This window comes from Azolla caroliniana, unplaced genomic scaffold (assembly GCF_043228905.1).
Source record: "Azolla caroliniana isolate FFs.n. ecotype wild unplaced genomic scaffold, voAzoCaro1.0.p SCAF_20, whole genome shotgun sequence".
In the NCBI taxonomy this organism is placed as follows: Eukaryota; Viridiplantae; Streptophyta; class Polypodiopsida; order Salviniales; family Salviniaceae; genus Azolla; species Azolla caroliniana.
In genome coordinates this window covers 10,811,689-10,818,503 of record NW_028230455.1, presented here as the reverse complement: position 1 = coordinate 10,818,503, position 6,815 = coordinate 10,811,689, and positions in this window count along the sequence as shown.

The following is a 6,815-nucleotide window of genomic DNA, read 5'->3' as shown; positions in this document are numbered from 1 at the left end:
GAACGAGAAGGTTCTAGAGGATTCTAGAATATTCTAATGCATATACTTCAGCTCACAATATAAATACTTGTAACCTCCTTGGTCCCTTTCAAGGGATTCAAGGCCAGTTATTGACACATCAATCTAGTTTCATGACACGATTCGAACCCATAACCTTATGTTACATGGGTCGAGCCCTTGCCATTAGACTATATATTGTAATACAAATGATATTATTTTCATTTATTATTTCACTAGAGAAATTTGATGTATATTTCCAGATTTCTCTGAAACATTCTAGAAACTTTAGGAGTACTCCTGAAAACACTCTAAAAGGAGGCACAAGGCATTATTTCGAACCAAATCGGTTCAACGCTAGTCTTAAGCCTCATATAAATAAGTACTAATTCCTAACAGTAGTGTCATGATATGGCAAGATTCGAACCCATGACCTTATGTTACATAGGTCAAGCCCTTGCCATTAGACTATATATTGTAATATAAAAGATATTATTTCCATTTATTATTTCACTATAGAAATTTGATGTATATTTCCAGATTTCTCTGGAACATTCTAGAAACTTTAGGAGTACTCCTGAAAACACCATAAAAGGAGGCAAAAGGCATTATTTCGAACCAAATCGGTTCAATGCCAGTCTTAAGCCTCATAATTATTCTTGTACTTACTCTTCATATAATATAATATATCTTTTGTTATCATCTCTCTCTCTCTCTCTCTCTCTCCCCTTCACTCATGAGTTCTACACCCTTTTCTCTCTCTTAGTACTAATTTGCATCTTTTAGTACTAATTCCCTCTCTGTCTTAGTATTGTTCCTGACAGTTTCAACGGTTTCTTCACTAGTGATTTCTTAGTACATGGCAGGAAATGGGCCATCTTCGTATATCGATCTACTACTATTAAGATTGCATTGAATCCCTTAGAAACGGGAAGATCGGTGATGAAATCTAGAGCAATGGATTGCCACGGCTTGCTTGGAATTGGTAATGGTTCCAATAAACCATATGGATGATGTCTTGGCATCTTTGCTCTGCAACATGTATCACATGTCCGAACATAATCTTCGACAAATCGTCGCATATGGGGCCACCAGAATGATCAGTGTACTAAATCTAATGTTTTAGTACTACCAAAATGCCCAGATGTATATGTGTCATGACAATTTTGGACTACTCGAAGGCAACAAGAACCATTAGGAACATACAAGAGCTTCTCAAAGAATAATAATCCATCATGACATTCGAATTGTCGATAATCCATACCTAGTTGTTGCGACTGTGAACAAGATGCCCGAGAGGGATCAATTTGTGCTAGAATGGCTTGAGTGAAAGCATATGTCTTCAAGTCCTCACGTATGGTATCGATAATGTGGGAATCCAATGGCATATCGAAAACTCGCGTTTCTTGCAGTCGTGTCGGTCCCAAGATTACTTGCTTTTGGTTATCAAATGTTGGCTCACCGGGACGCGGTGCTAGATACGAGCGTCGCGATAACGCATCTGCCTTCCCTTGTTGCTTCCCAAGACCATATGTAATTTTGAAGTCGAAACGAGTGAGGAATTGGGCCTTCCGAGCTTTACGTCAATTAAATACATGAGCATTCTGGAAGTAGGCAAGATTTTTTGTGATCACTGAATACGGTGGCTTGATGAGAAGATCCCTTTAGAAAATGCCTCCATTGCGTAAAAGAGTTCACTATTGCTAATAGCTCTTTATCGTGAATTTCATTGTTGATTTCGGCGGTGTCAAACTTGCGTGAGTGGAAAGCCATAGGATGTAGCTTTTCATCATCGCCTTGTTGTGAAAGAATGCTACCCAAGGCGAAATCCGACGCGTTTGCCTCAATGATGAAAGGTTTTGCCGAATCAACATGAGCTAGAATAGGAGCTGATGTGAATGTCTTCTTAAGACTCTCAAAAGCCATGTCTGCTTCTTTAGACCAAACAAACGACTGCCCCTTCTTGGTAAGATGTGTGAGAGGCAGAATAAGCTTTGAGTAATCCTGTATGAACTTGCAGTAAAAATTGGCAAAGCTAAAAAGGCATTGCACATCTCGCAACGAACGTGGAGTCTGCCACTTTATCACAGTTTTGACCTTAGTTGGATCCATAGAGATGCCTTCTGAGGAGATGATATAACCCAAAAATTCCACCTGGTTGCACTCGAAACTATAATTTTCTAGTTTTGCATAAAGACCATGTTCTCGAAGTCATTTTAGTACTAACAATACATGAGAATCATGCTCTTCTTTGGTCTTCAAATAAAGCAGTAGATTATCCAAATAGATGATCAAACAAACATCCAAGAGATCTCAGAATATATCATTTTCCATGTGTTGGAAGACTGTTGGTGCATTAGTGAGACTGAATGGCATGACCGTATACTTGAAGTGCCCATATATTGTGCAAAACGTGGTCTTCCATTCATCTCCTGGTCGGATCCGTACGAGGTTATATGATCCTCGTAAGTCGATCTTCGTGAAGAACCTTGCACCATTTATCCGTTCTAAAAGACCTGAGATAAGGGGGAGTGCATACCTATTCCTGACAGTGACCTTATTCAAGCCATGGTAATTTACGACGAGATGAAGTGATCTATCCTTTTTCATGACAAAGAAATGGGTGCGTTGGCTCGAGATTTCAAATGTTGAATAAAATCGTTTGCCAAATTCTCCTCTATATAGGCTTCAATGATTTCTAGCTCGGTTGGTGACAAGTTGTAGATCGGGCCCCATGGTGGCTAAATCCCGGTTGTAAATCAATGGGGCAATCATACAGTCGGTGGTGAGGAAGCATATTGGTTTGTACCTTATCGAACACATCGGCATAATGACAATACTTCTCTAGAAGTTGAACTATGGATTCCTCTTTAATGGTGTCGAAAGGTTTACTGATATTGCAAAGACAAACATTGCTTCCTTGCATCTTGTTGAGAGATCAAGCTCAACTTAGTTTAGTTAGTTAGTCAACCATGTAACTTCGTAGTTACCTAGATAGAATCTAGTTAGAAGTGTTGACTATAACGCTTTAAATATGACCTTGTACTTAAGTGGGATATTCTAAATCCTCCACTCCTAAGTACATTTAATATAGGACTTACACATTAGTACCTATATTCTACTCACACATGTGTACCTTTGCACATGAGATGTATATATACCTCATTGTGGGTATTTTTGGATTTGATGATGTTTTATAATATACACTCTAGTTTACTCATCCCCCATCGTGTGTTATTCATAAGTCTCTCTCTCTCTCTCTCTTCCTCTCACACACATATCACATAATCTTCCGCTTATTAACTTTATCGCATAATTAGGTACTAATTAACTCTTAATTACTTACCTAATTCTTAACACATCCTTCCTCACGCAATTGACGTAACAAAATGGTTGCAATCCTAAGAGTAGATCCCCAAATTTCTCTTGTTCTCCAATCTATGTATGGGTTATGTAATTCGAACCATGGTAACCCCAAGACAATTGGATGGTCTAGACTACTAATTATATTAAATGATACTACACACACCAAGTTATCTAGGACAACCTAAATCAGCTATAACTCTTCTACGATTTTTCCGGAAGCAATGGGACCACCATCAATAACTACTACAGATGCTGGGCAAGAAAGTTTTCTTAGGGATATGTAATGAGCTTGGGCAAAATTCCTATCCATAAAGCAAGAGTTGGCTCCAGAATCTAAGAGTGCTAAGACATGTACTGGAGGAATACTAGAACCCTATCAGGACAACACTATCCCATGTCGTATCAAACCACCTCCACCTCCAATTGAACTTGAAGATGGACCTGAGTACGAGGTTGCCACCATCCTCGATTCCAAGATTGTTCGCAACAAGCTCTACTATTTGGTCGATTGTCTAGGATATAGCCCTAACGAGTGTACTTGGGAACCAATAGAGAATGTGACCAATGTTCGTGCTCTTCTTGAAGATTTCCATTGTCAATATCCAGACAAACCGGGTCCTCAAACCAAAACAACCCGTAACAATCGTCGTTTTAAAGGGGGGATCGTGTCATGATATGGAAATATTCGAACCCATGACCTTATGTTACATGGGCCGAACCCTTGCCATTAAACTATATATTGTAATACGAAAGATATTATTTTCATTTATTATTTCACTATAGAAAATTGATGGATATTTCTAGATTTCTCTGGAACATTCTAGAAACTTCAGGAGTACTCCTGAAAACACTATAAAAGGAGGCACAAGGCATTATTTCGAACCAAATCGTTTCAACGCCAATCTTAAGCCTCATAGTTATTATTGTACTTACTCTTCATATAATATAATATATATTTTGTTATCATCATTCTCTCTCTCTCTCTCACCTTCTCTCGTGAGTTCTACACCCTTTTCTCTCTCTTAGTACTAATTCACATCTCTTAGTACTAATTCCCTCTCTATTTTAGTATTGTTCCTGACACCTCGTCACTTCCGGTTCCACGTTCGTAGCCTTATCATTCGTAGCCTCATCATTTGTGCTCCATCGTAGTCCATGGTTGGTGTGTTCATGACAATTCGAATCCATTCCACTAGAAGCATCGCCCATCTTCATCATCTCCCTTGCTTCCAGAGTTACCTTGGTTTTAGAGACATTGTCATCACAGTTGTTGTTGCTTCTAGAGACACCATTGTCACCATAGTCACAATCGTTCCTTATAGAGACACTTCCTCATCATCATCATCTTCACCGCCTCATCTTCAACATCATCATTTTTCAACACCTCTTGTTATCTTCATCAACGCTACTTCGCCCAACCTTCATCGTCATCAACACTACTTTGCATGGTCTTCCATTATCATCATTGTTCCGCCCTCTTCATTTTTGTTTTCGCCATCTATAAATATAATTTTGCATCACAATTTTCGCGTGGATTGATTTTGATCGCTCACCTTCACAGTCCTAGTGGGGGTTACAATCGCTCACTTTCCTGGTGGGGATCGAATCATTGCTCACTTGCACTCCATTTTCATTTTGGGTCAAGTTTCGCTCCACTTTCCTCTGGCGAGGATCGATTTCGATCGCTCACCTTCCCAGTTCTGGTGGGGATCATGTCTGTTTCTTGCCAACGACCTCTCATGATAGAAGAATGCAAGTTGATTGCTTTGTCTACACTCCGTCACCTAGTGGTGTTCCAATTCCCGATGAGGGCCATATGGTTGCTCACACCGGTTCGTGTTCCAGTTCCTGGTGTGGACCACACATGATCGCTCACACTTGTTGGTATTCCCCTTTCCCGGTGAGGACCACACATGGTTGCTCATGCTTGTTATTCCCATTCTCGATGAGGACTACTCATGGTCGTTCATGCCAAATACTGTTCGAGTTCCCGATGAAGAACGCACATGGTCGCTCATGCCTATTCGTGTTCCAGTTCTTGTTCTTGGTGAGGACTGCACATGGTTGCTCACGCCTGTTGGTGTTCCAATCTACTTTCAACTTACCCCTACACCACACTTTCGAAAAGGCAGTTGTAAAGGGGAGGATAATGACACAATACAATGACATAAAATACATAGTTGGTGAGGATTAAACCTATGACCTCACGTCAACAATATATAATGCTCAACCTTTTTTATATGAGCATATATTTGTATATAATGTACTTGATCTAGAAATACTCTCTGGTCACATACCTCTAGAAAGTTCTAGAACTAGAAGGTTCAGGAGGATTCTCGAATATTGTCCAGAATATTCTAATGCATGTACTTCAACTCACAGCACAAATACTTGTAACCTCCTTGGTCCCTTTCAAGGGATTAAACACCAGTAATTGACACATTAATCTAGTATTCTCATTTCATGCCATATTGTCTCCTTGATCTTCATATTTGTTTTCATGCTCTCTAGTTAATCCTAGGTTCCTATGTTCATAGTCTCGTCGTTCACAACTTCTAGAGTTCCTAGCCTCGTAACTTCTGGTTCCACGTTATTAGCTGACATGCATTGCAATGTGAGACAAGATGTTGGGGCACAAGTGATGAGAGTGGTCCACTAAGCACACTCAACCCTAAACAAGTTCGAGAGTTTCGATATCACACTTTCATACAATGCTCTACCTTTGATAATATTTGACCATGCTTTCCACACATCTTCGACTAAACCCAATCATTGCACAAATTCCTTGCACAACCACAATGTGCACTCTCGATTGCAACATTCATTGATAAAGTTCTTGAACATCGAGAGTCACTACTCACTTTCACATGTATTAGGTGAAATGTAATATTTTTGGTCTCATAGGTCATATTTGACCTCCAAATATGATAATAGAATCTATCTACCTACCTTTCTCTCTCTCACACACACAACATATTTCCTTCTATTTCTGTTGCTTGAGGACTATCTATCTAGTTCTCCAAGTCTCCAAACATCGTGGATGCAATAACAATTGAAGCAAACACAAAGGTTCACACCTTGCTGCTAACCAAAAGCATACATTGTTTGTTAACCATGTGTTTGTGGTGAGATAGTTGGGAGATTCATCTCAAGATGTTATTATAAATGTGAGAAGGCATATAAATGATTGTTAACCATTCCAAACAGTGTTGCTAACAATAGGCTAATACTCGCTCAAGCAACACGACCTTAACAAGGGGGGAAAACTCCTACTAAGATTAAGACATGCACTCAGTGTAGCACACCTTCGAATGACACAAGCTTCTACCTCATGGAACCTGAAAGGTGAAGTTAAATCATATTGAAAGATAGGTTAATCCTTAACAAGCATGTTCCACGTATCAGATGCCTCACACATGTCTTGGGCCCAAATCGAATATATTAGAGGCAAG